The 20,410-nt window shown below is 30.8% G+C and overlaps 1 protein-coding gene across 8 annotated transcripts in view; it reads right to left on the bottom strand.

The window, feature by feature from the left end:
• The window catches only part of LOC107453971 (TGF-beta receptor type-1), a 755,412-nt gene that overhangs the window by 507,554 nt on the left and 227,448 nt on the right, over positions 1–20,410 (bottom strand). The window contains exon 1 of one of the 8 annotated variants that reach the window (XM_087159878.1): positions 2,908–3,019. The exons of the other annotated variants lie outside the window; for them this stretch is intronic. The gene's annotated coding sequence lies outside the window, so the exon portion shown is untranslated. Of the gene's footprint in view, positions 1–2,907; positions 3,020–20,410 lie in introns of those variants that run through there. 8 annotated transcript variants of the gene reach the window in all.

The raw sequence follows: 20,410 nt of genomic DNA, 5'->3' as shown, positions 1-20,410 counted from the left end.
ATAAACCTAACAATCAGATCTTACACTCTAAAAACTGTACCTCTTAAATAAAAGGCACAAGCTAAATGTACCCTTCATTTTCTCGTGTTAGAGGCACATAACTAATGTGCCTTTAAAAATGAGAGGCACCACAAGAAATGAAAGGCACCAAAGCAAACGCGAGTCTTTGCGCGGTACGAAAGGATTTTACCGGTTCCCTGTGCCTCTCAAATGGGCTTCAATTCTTTTTCTTCGGTACGATGTAACGGAGAAGACGCGCATGCGCACATTAATGAAATATTTTATGACGAAATACAAATAATAAAAGCAGACGATAAAATTAGAACACCCGAAAGTTGTTGATTTTTTAGAATTAGTTTTGTGCGGAATTTGAGTTTTCATATTACCCGTTACGGGTTTATCTAGAGTGCCTTGATATTTTATCTATCCCGTTACTGGTGAGTTTTCATATATCCCGCTACGGGCACTTTTTCTAGTTTCCTTTATGAGATTTAACTATCCCGTTACGGGTACTTTATATTTGTTATTGTATTTGTTGTGGTGTGAAATAAATGTTTTTATAAAAAAACTCAACAGTTCTTTAATATAGCTTGATACGCTACAGCTATGTATTTAATTGGTGGCAGCGTTGGGATCCGTTCCAGAAATGTTTTATTAAGTTTTTGAAAGAATTGGTGACAAATATTATTGTTATTATGGATTTCCTACTTAAGAAAAAATTAGCGAATGAGATGTTTAAAATTGATGCCAAGAAGTGTGTAATTCGACGGAACTTCGAACTCTTTGAACAGAAAGCGAAGAGATTTAGTGTGAATTTCGATCTTTGGTTTTCGTGTGCTTTACAGCTTATTCCTGCTGAAAGGTCAAAAATTTATGATTATAATTATTATTACTTTAAAGAAAATCTCATTGACAATTTTCAGTATGATCCACAAGATATTCCATGTAATAACGATCGCCAGAAAGAACATTTTAATGAGAAATGGAATTCGCCAAATATTGTGAAGAAATTTAGATCTGAAAGTGAATGTTTCTATTGTAGTGAAATAGGGCATTTTGAGAAATACTGTAGACATCGAAATTCGGATTATAGAAAAGAGAACTAAGATAGAAGTTTGAAGTTTATTAATCCTCAATCCGACTATAATCCGATTGTTGTAATTAAGTTGAAGCACGAAAGTAATTCTTATTTTAATGATATTTATAAAACAAATGCATGTTTAATGATTGGGACAAAAATGCAGAATTTCACGTTTTTTTAAAATACAATAAAAAAAATTCTGAAACAAGCTTTCCAAAAAAATTGCAGAAGGCTTTTCATATATTTTGAGCTCAAATAAAATCATCGATTAAATAATATTAAGTACAGTTAGTTCTAAAAAAATTGAAAGCTAATGTTCCCAAAATAGGAATGATGGCGCCTAACGGGTTAATATTCTTCGCCAAAATCTGGATTTTAAAAAAAATTCATATCAATGGAAGGAAATCTTTCATTTTACACTTGTTAAGTCATTTGATTAAACATATTTTATGTTATAAAATATCCAAGTTGTCAAAATCTACATCTATCATTTTAAAATATTCTATGTAAGTTCTATGTTTTTCCATATTTGTGCAACTGTATACATCATATTGCAACTGTTACTAAATTATGTAAAATTGTTCTTTATGTGTGAAAATAAAGGATATTAGATTTCATGATATTTAGTGTTTAATTTTGATCCTTATAAAACTATTTTATTAAATCTCTAAATATTTAAAAAATATCTAAATTTATAAGAAATTTCCATTTTGAGGATGCTTTTTGAAAAAAAAAATCCATGAATTATTATTGACTTGGGTTAACAGAGATAAATATTATCTTTTTGTACCTATAGCTGATCAGAAAAGCACCATTTTAGTTGTTGAAGTATCATTAAACGCTACATAATTAAAGAAATGGTATAAATTTACATATTTTATAATTGTCTATGAAAAAGCCTTAGATGGAATCCCTTGAAATGATCACTTTCAAGTGGCCAATATTCAAAGAATGGAGAAATATTTTTCATTAAGAATTATTGTAATTAATATCTTGGTAATAGTGTAAACCAAATAGAAAGTCCCTTTTTATATGAAGTGCTAGCAAATTACAAATAGGTAAAAAAAAAAAAAAATGTGTTCAAATCTGGTAAATAACAGGTTTTGGAACCACTAAATGCTTGTTTCAATGAGCTGTACACAAAAGCAAAATCTAAGGTACAGTGTACCTTTCAAGTTAAGAGGTACATCTGATTTTGCCTCTGAAATCAGAGGTACATTGTGCCTTTCATTTTTAAAGGTACGTTGTGCCCTTAAAATTCAGAGCCACAAACGATCCAAATGTGCCTCTGAAATCAGAGGTACATTGTGCCTTTTATTTTTAAAGGTACGTTGTGCCCTTAAAATTCAGAGGCACAAATGATCCAAATGTGCCTCTGAAATCAGAGGTACAGTTTTTAGAGTGTAACATTTGAACATGACGTTGTCTTTTAATACTTTTGACATGCGAAAGTTATGATAAGATCTGCCGGGATCGATAATTGATAAATTTTAAGATCAATTAAAGGAACGAAAACAAAATAACATAGTTTGATATAATTTTGTTTTACAACATATGATATCAGATGATGGTATTTTGCGATAACAGACTTCAAACAAGGTTATATGTATTCAAAGTAAATCCAGAAAGTATTAAAATGCAATAACTAATGAGATAAAAATAAATCATGGAAAGCATACAAAGAGGATTTTTGGAGTAAGATTGCAAAATCTTGTGTGGGCACATCCGCAAAATGTAAATTATCCATTGATGTATACAGAAAAACAAAAGAAGTATTAAATGATGAAAAAAAGATGCCAACAGTGCCAAACAAAACTTGTTATTACCTGTTACTTCATTTGTCAAGTCCATTAAAGCAAACCAGCTTGCAGCATTACTATTCAGAACATTGTTAACGAATGAGCCGCGAATCTTTCGTCATATTTTATCGGCAATATCTGCTTGGCTTTTAAAAAATCTCAACAGAACATTTCCTTTCATCGGATCGACGAAGCATTCAGCAGTGAAGATGCTAACAACGATATAAATCGGCAATGAATACCGAAATGAAAATAATCACCGATAAGACTGAGATAGGAAACATAAATTTATTAACCTTAAGTTTAGATTTATTAAAGATAATTAAGTTTTGGACGAAAACGTATGTGTTTTTAAACGGATGGACAGATGTAAGGAGATACTAAAGTATCTGAGTAACGATTTTTAAACTATTAATGACACCTTGAAGTATGATACAAATCTTTTGAGTAATTTGTCTCAGTCGCTTCACAATTTTCGACACCCCTGGCAACCTTCTTATTTATAGGCGCCGCCCTAAAAACGGTCAATGATATGCAAGTCTTGTCGAAACGTATTTCTTCTCTATAACATAAAAATATAATGGTTTTATACACGTTTTCATTGTTGTTGATGTATATTTACAAGGTAAAAAATTGCACGATTGGTTTTTTAATTAAAAAAGAAGATTCTAAAATCTTTGTCTTACATCAGCATAAAATAAATAAGTGATATAACTTTTTATTTTATGCTAAAAAAATCTTTTTACATATTCAATAAAATTTACCTTCTTCTTTTTCTTATCAGAATGTCTGTTTCTTTTTTGATTTAAAGATTAATTCTTATAACTCAAAGCGGTGTAATAAAAATGAATAAATAATACATAAATGAATAAAAGAGTGAGAGATTAAATGTTTCCAGATATAAATCTGAACATTTATACATAAAATATTCAAGAATGATATTATGAAAGAATAGATAAAATAAAAAAAATAATTAAAAAAATTCTAGACTTATCTAAAATACTTTATTAAATACTAATTAAAGATGAAAACAACATCTAATTTGTATTGTATGATGATACAAAATCATTGTTATTATTGATAACAAATACAATTTACTTCCGATTTATTGTTTCTTGTTATTTTACTCATTATGCATTCCTAAATTTAAATATTTTTTTTTTATTCAAGTAGAGTTTTTTTTCTAATCAAGACGATCATTCATTTCGTTATGATTAACAAATTGTTCTTCCATAAAAATATCATCATCCTATTTGGCAAGACAGCCCGGGGTGGGCTAAGGCCATCAGCTGAAGACATAATTTTTATTTCTAAAGTTTCTAAGTACAAAATCCAAAGTTGGATCGAAATCAGTTGAATCTTTTCTGAAGAACTAAACTTCAATCACGACGAGTTACTATTATTATTTATTTTAATTTTTCTTTAGTTAAATACGCTGTCTCTCAATTAATGAACAATCTAGCTCAATTTTAATTTCCGTACAAAGAATTAAATAACCGTATAACCTTAAAGAAAAAATTTATAACAACGGCGAAGTACGGCGCAAAACAATTACAGCTCCTGGAGGTTGGAAGTAAGACTATTTACATCCATTTTCCTATGATAATTTTATATGTTGTTGATTATTTTTATTTCGGGCACTTTTCGGACACAATAAAGCAGCCCAATCTGAATTCTACTGATATTTATGTTTTACATAATAATTAATTATGTCACTAACTATGCATTATGCTATTCTATGTAATTGAAGTTAACCATATATGGCAGTACTTTTACTTTCGTTACTTGTACCGCCGGTACAAGTAAAAAGTACGTACTTTTACTTGTACTTTCGTTACTTTTTTTTGGAAAAAGTACAAGTATTTGTAACGGAAATGTCGAATGAAATCGTTACTTTTTTCTAAAACTCGGTAAGCTTTCTAAAAAAAAAATTTAAAAAAAATGCTGTCAAATGCAATTATTTTGCAAAATGAATAAAAATATTAATTAAGAAGTTATTTTCATTCATTTTCGAGTTTTATGCATTTGTTTAATACATTTTAAATAAAAATTGTTGGATTTTGTTATTACGTTTTTCAATTTTCTTTTTGATCTCACTAATAATACATTTTTGTCTTAATACATTTTTTACTAACATTTTTACCTAGTACATTTTTTCCTAAAATTATGTTCATGCCCGACCTTGTCAAACAACGCCCAGTCAAATCTCTAAGAACTTCGGAACTATTTGTGCTACTGAAAACTATTTTACTATTTTTAACTCTTGAAAACTCGAAGGTATTAATTTAGTAGCTGATACTAAAATTCGTTTACAAATTTTAATCATTCCGTTTGGCAGAAATGTTCGGAAAATGATTTTCTCGCATGACTTCAGTATTAGCCATTGTTACAAATAAAACTGTAGACTGTTCTGTTTCAACTTATACTGCACATTCAATTATTTTTTACCAACTCAAAGAACACAAAGCTATCTGAAACCTCATGTTTGCTTTGTTTATTTTTGTGCTTTTAAAACGCGTTTCTATAGAGTAAAACAATTTTAAATCAATGGTAGTTTAAAAAAATAAAAATAATAAACTAAAAATTTAAATCAATAGATAAAATTTCTTTTTAGTGCAAATCCATAACAAGTTTGATATTAAAATTATATTTGATTTTAAAATTATATCATCATAAAATTATATTATAACATTATCATAATTATATTATATAATTATATTATATATTATAATTATATTATATATTATCATAAAATTATATTATAACATTCCTCCGAATTTGAAAGTAAATTAATGTCCATAACTTTCAAAATTAAAAATCTATCTATCTATCTTTATATATATATTTCGACTGTTCGTGTGTATGTCACTGAACTCCTCCTAAACGGCTGGACTGATTTAAATGAAATTTTCTGTGTACCTTCAAAAGGATTCGAGAATGGTTTAGATTCACAATAGAACATTCTGCCACAAACCGTTCCAGCGGTATCAGCGAAAATCGAAATGGAATTTTCTGATTGGTTAAAAGTTAGCCATTGTTTTAAATTTTGCTGTACACAAATCAGTTTTCAAATATCTTGAAGATAACAACAGTGATATTTTCTATCTTATAGCTCTATTCTTTTAGAAAAGTAAATTACATATACTTTAATAAACTGCTGTTTGTAGAAAATGCAACACCATGAAAGAATCATCAGAATCAAATGAAATTTAATGCAGAAACGACTTGTACTGATACAAATAAATGATGAAATTTTCAAAACAAAAGAAACAAATTAAGCGTCCGAAATCAGTATTTGGTGCAGCCACCACGCGCTGCAATAAGTGCTGCTATACGACGTGGCATGGAGTCAAACAGATGTTGAATATCTGCTTGAGGAAGAGAATTCCATATCGCTTGTATGCGCAACCAAAGTTCGTCTTTGGAAACTGCAGGACGCGGATCACGAGTGAGACGCCGACCAACCATATCCCACACGTGCTCAATAGGCGACATATCCGGCGAATAAGCAGGCCAAGGAAGAAGTTGCATGCGTTGTGCTGAACAGAAGTCTCTAACAGTCCGCGCAACATGTGGGCGTGCATTATCCTGCTGAAAGATAGCTCCAGGGATGCCTTGAAGGAAAGGAACGACTTCGGGCTGTAGCACTTCACGGACGTATCTGTTGCTATTGAGATTACCCTCAATTCGTATCAAATTGGATCGTCCATGATACGAAATCGCACCCCAGACCATAACTCCGGGTGTTCGACCACTATGTCGTTCAATAATACACTCAGGAAGGCAGCGTTGACCGGCATAACGTCTAACACGAACACGGCCATCATGGGTCCACAAATTGAAGCGTGATTCATCTGAAAAGACAACTTGGTGCCAATCAGCTCGCCAGTCTCTGTGCTCAAGAGCCCACTGCCGACGCAGCCGTCGATGATCCGCCGTGAGGGGAATCCTGTATAATGGCACCCTTGCACGCAATCCACGGCGCAGCAGACGACGACGAATTGACGAAGCCGACAATTGTACACCTGTAGCAGTAGACCAATGTGCTGCCAGCTGCCTGGAGGAAGCTGTGCGATCATTCACCGCCATGCGGAGCAGGTGTCGATCATCGCGCTCTGACGTCACCTTCTGTCGTCCAGTGCCTGTTTTTCGAGTTGTTCGGTGCTCGTCGGTCCACTGCTTCCAAACTCGCATCACTGTGGAACTGTTCCGCTGCATACGAGCTGCTATTGCGCGATAGGAAAATCCTCCTTCTCGAAGGCCGATTATCCTCCCTCGTTCAAACTCCGTAAGTTGCTTGAATTTCTTATTCTTCCGTCGTGGAGGCATACTCAGGTCTCACTAAACGTTTGCCACTAACAAATAATCATAGACTATTTTCAACGTCCCGCTACAGCACTTTATTTATACGCTTTCAGCATCAATTCAGAGGGCGCTGCGCGCGCCACCCACGCGCGATGGCTCTGAAACTTTATTAATTTGCATAATATCCTATAATTGACATTTGCTGCGAATTTCATTTGATTCTGATGATTCCTTCATGGTGTTGCATTTTCTACAAACAGCAGTTTATTTAATCATAATTCGGTTCTTTATTTCAGGTGAGCACAAGCACGTAAAATCAACGAGAATAAGTTTCGTAATTATTGGTCGTATCACGGATTTAGTATTGTGAAAACTGTTTAATAAAAATCAAGGCAAAAGCAAATTTTATTCATCTTGCACGCTTTTAATAATTATTTATATTTAGTATGCAATTTTAGCTCAATTCAGTATGCAATTTTTCATTGCTGACAGTTGTCATTTGAAAACTATTAGATTGTTTATTATTACAAAGTTTGCGAATTCACATTCATTTTAATTATTTCATTTAAAAAATAGGAGTAGACTATATTTGAGGGTGCCCCTTGACTCTCACCAAGTTGTGATAGCGGTTGATCTCCAAGCTGGCCGATGTTGAATCCCAATCGTGATTCTGATTCGTTTAAATTTCAGCGTTATTTTTAAATGTTCAACGGTATATGTAATTTCAGAAGTCCGTTAGTTCTATGTTGGATACCGGCTGGTTAGGTTACTTTTGCTTCTGATCAATAGGATCGAAGGTATGTGGGCAGTCATAAAAAAAGGACTTTAGAAAAAAATGTCACCGCCATTCCGATACCACAGACGCCATTTTCAATTCGTATTTCGCCGAATTTATGTGGCGATGGAGGAACACAGATTCTATTCATGATAAATTTAGACAGTATCTAACTGCTATTAGAGAATTCTGTGCACCTAAAACGGAGGAAATTCAAGCTTAATGAATAAGTGAGATGTTTTTTTTTCCTTTTCTTTCTGTGCTTACTCCATTAATTTTTATTTCGATTCAAAATGCATTTTATTGGGTTTATTAATTTTGCTTACATTGGGTTCATTGCAATTTTATAAAGTTTTGGCCGATGTCTTACTGAAATTTTCCAATGTATTATTAAAATATCATTATGTTTTGGCAGCCATTCCTGTTACCGCGGTGTTCCGCGCAAACAGGAATGGTGATAAACATAAGTTACCAATTTCGTCAAGTGGCACCCACAAGTATATTTTTACCAAAAATAGATTTTTGTTTTAAATTTTATCATTATTATATTTCTTATTTAATTTATTTCATTTTTATTGCTTTTTTATTATTTAAAATAAATACGTGAATTTTCGAATTAGCAAATTTGCGACCACTGTCAACTTCTACATTTCTTTTTGTTTGAAAGAGAATATTTGCAAAAATATGCCGCCTAAACGAATCGCTCTTAGTCGATCAACATCTCAAGCACGCAAGAAGAGAACTAACCGTGTTTCAGAAAAATCGGAGCAACGGGAAGAAAGACTTGAAACTAATCGAGAACACAATGCTTTAGCCCGTTCCTTAGAAACGTCTGAGAAACAGGAAACAAGACTGTTAACAAATCAACTACGCACTACTCAAGCCCGTTCGTCGGAAACATCAGAGCAACGGGATGCAAGAATAAAAATCAATCAAGAACGCACTTCGCTATTCAGACGCTGCCAATACTCTGATTTGAATCTCAGTGCATTTCACTATGATCCGACAACCAACTATAGTCTTTCACCCAAGCGTCATCATCGGAAAAATGGATCAATTATGTATGTTTTGTAGTGCTCTCAAATTTAAGAATGAAACAGCTGGAATTTGCTGTTCTGGAGGCAAAGTGTAACTACCAGATTTAACGTCGCCAGCCGAGCCATTATCAACGTTGTTATCGGGTCAAGCAAATCAATAGAAACTTTTCTTGGCGAATATAGGTCAGTACATTCGTGTTTCCAAATGACTTCATTCGGTGCTGCTACAAGCATCGGTTTGCATATGGACAGCTAAAGTTATTTATTACATTCACATGCAATCCTGCTTGAGCTAAAATTAAAGAGCTTTAGTAACTTAGGCAAACATCATCGGATCTTCATGATACATTATCACAAGTGAGTTTAAACAAATATTAAGCTCTAAACTTGGTTTTATTGCGAAAAGTCATGTTTTTAGAGAGACACGGTGTTTGATGCATTTTATTGAACGGCAGAAAAAGAGAATTGCCACATGATTTGGCTTATTGAAAAACTCACACCAGGACAAATTGGTCAGCTCATATCAGCAGAAATATTCATGACGCCATTGATCCAGAATTATTTCAGATCATCATCCAAAATATGTTTCATGGTCGGTGTGCATCACCATACATGTCTGTTTGAAAATGCACTAACGATATCCTGGAGAATTAACTGTTGAGACTATCACTGGTTTTTTCACCATTAAATAAAATTCTCTATTCAAATCATAATCACAAATCCACAAATCTCAGTTACACACTTAAATACAAAATTTAAATTCAAACTGAAAGCGTTGCAACGCACGCAGGGTACAGCTAGTATTATATAAAACGCTAATACGTACGTATGTATGTATGTATCAATAAAACCGATGATATTTCTTTTCTCGCGCTGGCAACAGTTTTAATTTTTAATTGATTGGATTCGGCGCGCAAGAGCACGTAGTGAGTAACCAGATAACAATAACCAGAGTGAGCATTATCAGGTTGTTCAATTCAGATTCATGCACTAAAAACATGACAATATTTAATTTAAACTCAATTAGGAATTAATTGAAGTGAGAATGCTTTAAAAGGCCGCTGTTGAATTGATATTTTTCTACTGGGAGCTACCTAAACGTCTAAAAAACGTTTAGGTGTTTGTATTGAATGCATTGAATTTTTTTATATTTCGCGTTTATTTATGCATTGAATTTTCACGCTTTAAAATGCAGAATATTAGTGAAGCAATATTTGATAATTTATTTTGCTAATATGTTTCTTATTTAGCTAATGTTTTGATTTTTTCACCATGCACAATCTAAATAGCTAATATACTTTTTTAAAAGCCAATAAGAACATTGGTAGAATTCTTCTACATAAGTACAATACTATGTCTTTGATGATAAAATACTATGTCTTTGATGATAAAATACTATGTCTTTGATGATAATATATTATGTCTTTGTGCTAGAACATTGTGTTCATTGGCGAGCGAGCGCAGCGAGCCATGGTTCACGGCGTGAACCACATAGGATTGCGTAGCAATTCTCGGGGGATGGCGAGCGTTAGCGAGCAGGGGCGGAGCCTCCTAGTAATTAAATAAATAAAACCAATTTTGCAAAAACATTGAAGAACATAAGAATATTATTCAATAAAATTTTAGGTTACTTTGAATTTTCGATTTCCTAGAAATGTACTTTTAAATCGTTACTTTTTTTGTTTAGTACTTGTACTTTTACTTGTACTTTTTACTCGTTACTTTTTAAAATAAGAACTTTTTACTTTTAACTGGTTACTTTTTTTAAAAATACTTGTACTTTTACTCGTTACTTTTTAAAAGTAACGTTGCCATATATGAAGTTAACACTGTAACAACTATTTTCGTAGAGTTTCAGGAAATAAATAATCCTAAACAATAAATTTTTGAGAAAATTGCGCACATTACATTTTTTATAATTACGTATTTCACGTGTAAAAAAAAAAGATCATTTCGTTGCAGAAATATTTTATTAAAAACATAAATAAGTACTTAAACACTTCAAAAATTATTTTAAAGATGGATAAAGACATTACTTTAATCTATTTTATGGTTACAAAAATAGCGTGGTTTCGTAGTTAACATTTTTGGGCAGACGTCAACACACTAAAACGTTCTTTTTTTCAAAAAAAAAAAAAAAAAAAAAAAAAAAAAAAAAAAAAAAACGTAAAAAAATCGTTTTTACAGTAAAATCCAACGCATCTAACTTCTAAGATCATCAAGTTAAGTGCTCTATATTTAAACTATATGCACTTTTTTATTTGTAAATATGTAGACAAATAAAAGATTACTAAATAAATTTTAATATGTTTCATTTAATAGCTAAAAAAATTAGAGTATTAAAATAATCTAATTTTTTTTTTCGTTTTTAACTTCATCATGAATGGTCAAAATTGGCTCATTTGAATGAAAAAAATTATTTTAATGTTTTTATAGAAAACATTTTAAATAATATTTATTAATTCCTGTAACTAGTAAAGAGCATAAATGAATCAAATTTTTATTGTGAATTAAATGTGAAATTAGTTTCATGTTGCGATCTCCCACTTTTCGAGAGCTACCTGTTACCATTTATTCATAATTTCATAGATGTCAAATTAAACTTACTTTTTTTGAAAAGTTGCGAAATAAAATTATTTGTCACATCAGAAATGGTAATAAATTAGCTAGTGAGAATTACTTAATTTTGCCCATGTCCGTAGAGTATTTGTAATTACTGTAAATCTTTTGCCTCAGATAGAAATAATTTTTCTCCAGTCTCATTTAATTAATCAAATAAAAGTAATTCAGCAGAATTTGTAAACATTAATATTTTCATAAAAATGTCTCCTCAAACATTTTGGCGGATTGCAATACTTATATTAGCAATAACAAGGAATACGATTAGCTAATAAAAGTATTTTACCCTTAAAAAGAATTGAGCAGTATCAGATTTTTCGCAAAGCTAAAATCAAAATGCAACAATATATTGAATGTTACAGTAAAGAGATTTACTTTTTATCTAAAGTAAATAGTTACTCTGCGAGAATAATAAAACAACCTCCTCGTGCTGAGATAACTATCATTCCCGCCAAACTAGACCGACTGAAGCCAATGTCCTCTAAATGTTCATAGGTGAACAATTTGTGGTCTGATCATTAATCAAATTTTGAACATAACGATGTTCTTTGACAATGTAATTTTTAGAAACATAGTTTGCTGTAAATAGATTAGTTAAAAGTTAAGTTATATAAGTCTGATTTCTTTAAACACTTGATTTTATCATAAACTGAGGGCGTAGAAGGAGAAGAAAGTAATTACATATTTATGTAGATGAAAAGTGCTTGAAATATGTGCTAGCTACGCTTTAACACGCCAATTTGCGCCAACTCCCTGATTAACTGGCTGATTCGCACGGCCTAACCTGCTAACCTTTAGGGATAAAACGCATTTTTAACTATTTAATAGTTATGATTATTATTTAAATTATATAAACCTCAAAAGCTTTATTGCAATTTTTTCATGAGTTATACAATTGCAGTGATGAGTTGCCCTCTTTTTGTAAATGTTGCCCACCTAATTGTTAAATTCTTTGAAGGAGATGAAAAATAGGCAAATGAAGAATGATAATGAAAGAAATTTGGAAATTTCCTCATCACGCCTTTTCATATTTTAACAAAAATAAGAAAATAAAAATATACTTATAATTTAAAGTGTGTGTGAAAAAAGAAAACAAATTTTGTAACAAACGATTGCTGACAGATTTTGCGATCACGTTCTGATTATTTCTAAACTTTTGTTTAGACTTTTTTTGAACTAGTAAAAAGAAACTCAGCATTACAAATATTATTCACTTAGTTATTTTTAAAAAAAAATACTATTTTATTCGATAAAAAAATAAGAACGTCGCTTAATCGGTTGTAATAGTAAATTCCTCTCCATATATTGCGCGTTTTTATAAATATCATAAAAATAAATATTGATACGAAGTTCTGTCTGACCAACAGAAATAGCTGTAATCATTCACAATAATTCTGATTATGTATCCTTTATGTGGCAAACAATGGATTGGTACGGAAGACTAGTTAGGAAGTCAATATCATACAATCATATTGTTTGTTTTATTGTTTACATTTATTAAATTCGATTATTATTAAATATGGCCTTTTTATTTAATGCACCATTCCATACGGAACCATTCTGTAACAAATCTAGCAAATATCGCTTGTTTGGCAAAAACTTGTCAATTCTCGTGCACACTTTCTATTCCACAGTTATAAAGACAGGAAAGAAAATCATATTTTTATGTAAGTCTTTTAGTTATACACAAATGTATATATGAGTAGTCCTAGGGTACATGTAAGTAATATCGATCAAAAACCAATGGAAATTTTGACACGGAATTCGGTGTCTTGAGTTTTCAGACCTTTGGTTGAAGTCAGAATGATCGGAGAACGTTAGAATTTGTAATACATCACCGTTCATCTATTTCGAATAAAGAACTGAATTTGAACTACGGAAAAGGATCATGCCCTTAAAGTCAAACATCAAGAGTGGCGGAGCCTTTTTTCAGTCTGCTATGTCAGTAAATGCTTTTTCTTTTTGTTTCCAATAAACACATTCCAGAATCATGCTAACCTTTTAACTCACCTAACTTGAATATTTACGATCTTTCTCTATTACCGAGATTCTCCTAAAAAGGGAAGATTTCTCTATTTCTTCTCAAGGGGCGCCACTTTAGGACACGGGAAAACTCATATAAGATTAAGCTACCAGATAAAGACCATTCCTGTATCCGAGATACAGCACTGCTATCACGAGTGAAATGCTTTTAAACGAGTTGTTTTAGAATACTTGTGTATGTTTTTGTATTTTAATGGCTTATTATTTTAAATGTTATTATTTTGTATTTTTAGAAGGAGACTACAATGAATTGTAATTATATTCGAAAAAAAACAGCTTCATAATTTATTTCACTCACCTTGTATACAAGGAACACAGATTTTTAAATACTTTAAACAGGTTTCTTAAAATTTTCCGTTTTAATAGCTGATGCGCACATATTCCAATAACTGAGTAAAAGTAATTAATTTTAAATTTTTATTTAGAACTGGGAATACAAAAAACAGACAACCTTGTAAGGTAAGCGTGAAGCTTATAGTAATTTTTCTTATTCTTTGTTATTTTTATTTGGTTAATAATAAATTAAACATTATTAATAAGCACATAATAACTGGAAGTAACGAATACTGATTTACGTAATGTTTTTTCAACGTGTGCTCTTTGCTATTTTAAAACTTACATTGTCTGATCACGTGTCGTAGCCAGACTACATAAAATGTCTACAGAATTTATATTTTAATGACTTAAAATTATCCTAAAACATACAACGAAGTAACAAATTCATTTAGCGTCCATTCTGTATTTATTTTATATCATATTACATACGGCATAATTTAAAACATCATCATTTCAATGCATTTTCAAATTAAGTATTTTGCAAAGAAAATATAAAGAAACGTATCATCAGATTCATCATCGGTAGTTTTTTTAAGGAGAAATATGGGTTCGATAAAGGACACTTCCTGAATTAATTTATTGTAAAAACTTTCATTTCACAAGTAATTCCATCATAAAAACGAACGGAAATGGTTTACATTTATTTTATATAGTTCACAAATATTTCACTTTTTAAAACAATATCTTCTTGCTCACAAAATATTTTATTTTCAAAACTTATTTTTTACAAAATTAATATTTTGAAAAACGATGTCATTAATTCATAATTTACAAAAGTAACACTATGGTAAATATATGTTGTTTTTTTTATGTTTTCACAAAAAAGGAACCTTTTTTCATACCTTAAAAAATAATAGTATTAAAAAAAAACTGAATAATTACAATAATAATCGGATTATTAGTTAATGAGAAGAGAAGTTGCGGGATGACTGATTTACGTGATTTGAAGAGATCTTCTAAAAATTCACAAAAATCATACCTTTTACAAAAACTCTGGCATTTTATGATTTTTTTCTTAAAATCCATAAGCTATGAATACACTATTTTTTAAAGGTATTAAATTTTTACAAAAGTTTGGATGGAGTTATCTGAAAAGCAATAAAAGCAAAGCTTTTCAACAACAGTTCAGTAAGGACCAGAGTGTTTATGACGATAATGACTCCACAATATCGTGGCCAACGGCATGATCGTTGCAATGTGGTGAGGGTTACGCATTGATCACCTTTACTTATCTGGTAATATGATGTGTGCATTGTTCTGAGGTTGGTTGGTTGGCCTTCAAGCCACAGCGGAGGCAAAGAATATCCATAGGGTGAGAAAGCTAGCATCGACAGACATAATGCAAACCGGTTTCTCAAGGTTTGGCAAGGTCCCTGTGCATAAAGGAAAAAGCAACATTTAGGTGCATAGCCGTGGAGAGATTTGAAACGGGTTTTAACCCTCCTCGTCCTCAACCGCTACAGGTGTTAGAGAAGGGTTGGGAAGGGGATGGAAAGTTCTCTTTTTTTATTTATTGTTGGTTTGCTCTGCATTTATAAATAGTACTGTACGATTAATTAAGATGCATATTTGAGAACACATTTATATCACCCATTGATGATTATTAAATCTGCCGATGCATTTTGAGATAGAAAGAAAGAATAAAATGGTGGTTGTGTAGAGTTGTCCAACTGCTGGTTCACAGGTGACTTACCTCCTGGTTGTCACTTTACTTCGTATGCACAAGAACTGCATCTTAGTATATATGATGCTCTGTTTTATCTGAATGTGTTATTCACCCTGTAAGTTGTTTTTCTGTTATAGCATACAGCACCGAGTAGTTCATAGCGTTAGTTACGTATTCGAAGAGCTGGATTCTTCTTCTTTTACATTCTTGATCAAGGATCGAACCAAGTTTTCTACTATGACAGCTCAGCTCATTAGCCACTAAGTTATCACGGCATTCACAATGCTATTTCTCCCCTTTTCTACAATATGATTAAAAATACTGATGTCTTACGATACTGTTGATCCTTACTGCTATATCACTGAGCATCTTAATTTGAGATTGATCTTGTAAAATGTAAAATTTTTATACCATTAAATTACAAATAAATATGAATTTTTAGAGTCGACAAATTTTTGCCTTACGCAACGTAAAAAATTACTCCGACGGTATACACAATAAGCAGATAAATAACAGTAGATAAATAACAGTAGAATACAGGTATAAATTACTCCAGGTATAAGTTTCCTTTTATATATAGATGCCATGTTTCGGATTTCGGCTTAAAGTTCCTTGAAGGAGGTTACAGAAATTTGTTGCTCAATGTAATTAAGACTGATTAAAGCAATTGAGCTTAGAAAGAAAAAAGAAAAGAAAATCGTTTTAAAATTCCGCGAAGATATTAAACGTTCTTAAAGTTGGAAACGAAAGTATTTTTGTTTTGTTTAATCCAAAAAAATAAAATAAAAAGCATGAGTAAAATACTTGAAAGATTTTGGCTGTCATTTCGTTCAACAATGCCATTTAAAAGATAATAAAACCTCGAATATCGTAAACGTGTTACCAGAAGTCTAAATAAATCATCAATCAATCAGAAATAACAGAGTAAAACCAAGGGTGTGAAAACTAAAACTTTCTTATCAAAATTTTCAAATAGTTGGAAAGCGTATAGATTACACTGTCTTTCATTGATCTCTAAATGACATTGCGAATGCTTCAACTAGTTTCATGTAATGACTGTAATCCTTAGACGAAAAGGCCGGCTCAGTCATATATATTGCATCTCCATCACGAGGTATTCTTGCTTTGAAATTATTTGATGAAACCTTAGTGCAATCTGCAAAATTACAATAATAATCATTTAAAGAAGATTTAATTTATTAAGTTATGTTTTTAAACTAAGAATTTGTTTTAAAAAAAAGAAATTTTTCTTAAAAATCCAAAGTGAAAAAAAAATCCCGACAGACACAACCAGGTTTCAAAAAAGAGTTCCAATGTTAAAACCAAAAATAAACATAATTGTCAAGGGATTTAATAGTATTATTTTAAACAAATGACCTTGTTTACAAATATTTCGACGAGCTCAACGAATATATTTCGTGTACTATTGGAAAAAATTTTTTTCAAATGCCGAAAAAAGATTGCTTTTTAAATAATTATAGAATAAAAAGTAGCATTTCGTTATTCTTTTGGTTTTAAATGTTCATTGATTGCTGTCGTAAGGGTGGTGTAAACGGTACATTCCCCAAAAGTGTCACAATACTAAAACCATCAGGGGTCCTCCGTCAGAGATATTAAAGAAATTTATAAATAGTTCTAAAAATTAAAAAAAAATTATATTTTTGACTTAATTTTTAGTCTAACTATGCAACACTTCTCACTTCAAAAGGGACGAGCACTGAAATTTACCTTTAATAGTCCTATTTTGTTCATACACTTTTTGGAATTACTTTTTAGAATACTAACACAATATGCATTATAATGAAGAAAAAAAATTTTTATAAAGGAAAAATGTTAATGACTCTTGGAAAGAAATTGCAATATTTGTAAAATTTGTAATTGCTTAAATCGTATCACTCTGATTTCTAATTATATAGAAAAAGCTCCAGTCTCGATTGAACTTTGTGGCACATGACATCTTGTTCCATCAATATTATATAATTGTAGTAGCTCCGAATTTCACTATTAAATTTCTTATTATGCGATATTAAATAATTGTTTTGGGTTACTCGAATTCACTTAAACACGAATACTCAATGTTTTTGAGGTTGGTAAGGTTTAGAGAGTATTTGGTGTCGAATTTAACAACAGGTTTCTGAAATCCTATCTTGAGAAAATAATTAACTTTGAGTAACTAACTGCACAAATATTTTCACTAAAAACAAATAACATAAGTAACTTAATAACTATATTTTTTTGTTAATAAAATATTTAAAATGCAATTGTCAGCGAAATGTGGCTGATAAAAATTTAACTGTGAAAAGTGGCTCAATTAAAATAACTTTCTTCTATATCTCCAAACAGTGAACAGTATCATAAAATAAGATCAATATGGTTCCATACAGTGAGGATACGAGAAGACATATGACTTGAATTGCTTAAAAAAAACTTGTTTTCTGAGGGTTGACATACTATTTAACCATTAAATAAATATGGGTTTTTAGTTTTAAGTCTAATTCAACATCTTAAAAATTCTATTTATTTAAATTGCATGTTATTATTATTCGACAAAAGTCATGATATACTTCAAGTGCTAAGGCATTTGGACTTTTATGAGAATTAAAAAATATGTTTGTAAATATTTTTTTAAATAATAACACCCCCGCCCCAACAATTTGTTTTTCCTTTTGTATGGAAAAAGTGAAATGAAACTATTATGCATTTGGGTGATTCTTTCGTTACGTGTGTTACTTTTACACGACATATTTCAACTTTAACACTTATTATAATAAACTTGTTAGATATTTTTTATGTTTTTCTTAATTTGTTGTTAAATCTATATGTGTTGTAAGTTCTCAAAACGAAGATTGAAGGCGCAAATTAATTTGATGTTGAAAAAAAAAATTTCTGAAATTTCGTTACGTGTGTTACCCTTTATAATGCTAGATATTTGAAACTTTGAATATATTCATTTAATTCTGTGAAGTATAAAGGCAAAAAATTAAGATATTTTCTTTTATAGAGAGATACAATATCGAAGCTGTGTTTAGTGATTTTTAAAAATTTCTAGCAACAGTAAAAACTTCTTTATTTTGGTGAAATTGGTGCGTTACGTGTGTTAACTGAACGTTACGTGTGTTACCCTCTGTGAATATTTCAACTGAGAAGTCATAAATGTTGCACTAAAACATTTATTTATTTTAATTTAGCAGAAGAAAAACAATTTATTTTAGCAAATAAAATAGTTAATGGTCTGGAAAGATGGTTGTAGCCCTTCTTTATATTGGTTTAGAGAGTAAAACATAGCAAATCTTAGGCACATCTATTCCTTCTAAATCATTTCTGTTACGAAACAAAAATATGCATATTTTCCAATTATTTTATGCAAATATTGCATTTTAAGTTTACAAGCATGTGCATTTGCGTCAATAATGTTCCCGAGATAGAGCATATGTCGTTTTAATTTCAGTTATAGGCGCACTTCTGATCAGGAGGGAACAGAAATTGACTTACTGACTATTTGTGTGCCACAATGTGCATCTATGCATCTTATTCAAGTATCTAACGATATTTATGCATAGATTTTATGCTTTGTATTACCGTTGCCATGTATTGATCTTTTCAATTAGTATCTTTATTTCCTTTTGGCTAATATATAATACTGTTGTATTAGGCATGAGTTGATTGGTTAGCTTTGCAAACAACACTGGATAGCAAATAAATTTTTTTTGTATAACAACACAATGATATAAATAACTTTGCTTTTTGCTTCGCTTTCAAGATTTTGTACTACACACCTATCCCATAGAAGGAACTTCTGCATGTGATATAGTAAAATATTTCCAAATTAATTTCTTTTTTTATATTTTGATTGACAAAATATGAAATAATTCAACCATATATTTATTTTTAAATTCTTAACTTGACTTATTACTATAGAAGGTTTCTGTTAGCTCATCTTCTGAAGTAGAATCGCTTTTAAACAGTCTTAAAATAAAAGTGTAGACATTGTTTCACCTTTGTCTTTGCCTTAGGAAAATATTGTAAAGGACTCTATTTTAAACTCTTTAGGAGAGTATCGTCTAAGACAACAGCTGCTGTGAATAACGGAACTGTGGCTGGATAGCATAATGCTGATTGAAATTCGTTTTGATATTCAAAAGAATATGCCATTGCAAAGTCAACTTGAATTTCCCTGGTTTTAATGCTAGATATGTTTGTTTGGAAAATATCACCTCGGATTCCTTTAACTCTTACGTATTATTGAAAGTTAGTCCAATTTTCAAGAGTCATTTCAAAACATTCTTCTTGCACATTTGCCATTATATATTTTTTATTGTGAGCTATTGTCATCTTTTTCTCATCGTTACCAAACTACAATAAATGATGGTTAGAAACCTATAACAAGCAATGAGAAATTTTTGTAAGTATCAGAAGCACCGTTCCAACAATTAGATCCAAAATTTCTTTTACTTTATATACATAAATACTTCTACCATCACCATATATTGTCATAAACTTAATTTTAGCCTTCCAGTTAAAGAATAAAAATTTCATGATATTTGTTTTGATTCTAAGTTTTACAGTAGCAATAAATTTTTTAGTCATAAAGCACTAAATATGGAATATTAAACAATGTTTAGGATGCAACTGACAAAAATCAGTATAAGCCTCTCTTAGAAACATTGTTAGATAGTTCTTTCGTTTTATTGCCCGTTTTTCCCCGTAATAATCCAGAGAACCAGCTCTTGCTTCAATACAAGCATAGTA

The sequence above is a fragment of the Parasteatoda tepidariorum genome, chromosome 3 (assembly GCF_982258835.1).
Source record: "Parasteatoda tepidariorum strain Cologne lab strain chromosome 3, Ptep-v5.0, whole genome shotgun sequence".
In the NCBI taxonomy this organism is placed as follows: domain Eukaryota; kingdom Metazoa; phylum Arthropoda; class Arachnida; order Araneae; family Theridiidae; genus Parasteatoda; species Parasteatoda tepidariorum.
This window is presented reverse-complemented; position numbering and strand designations above follow the sequence as displayed.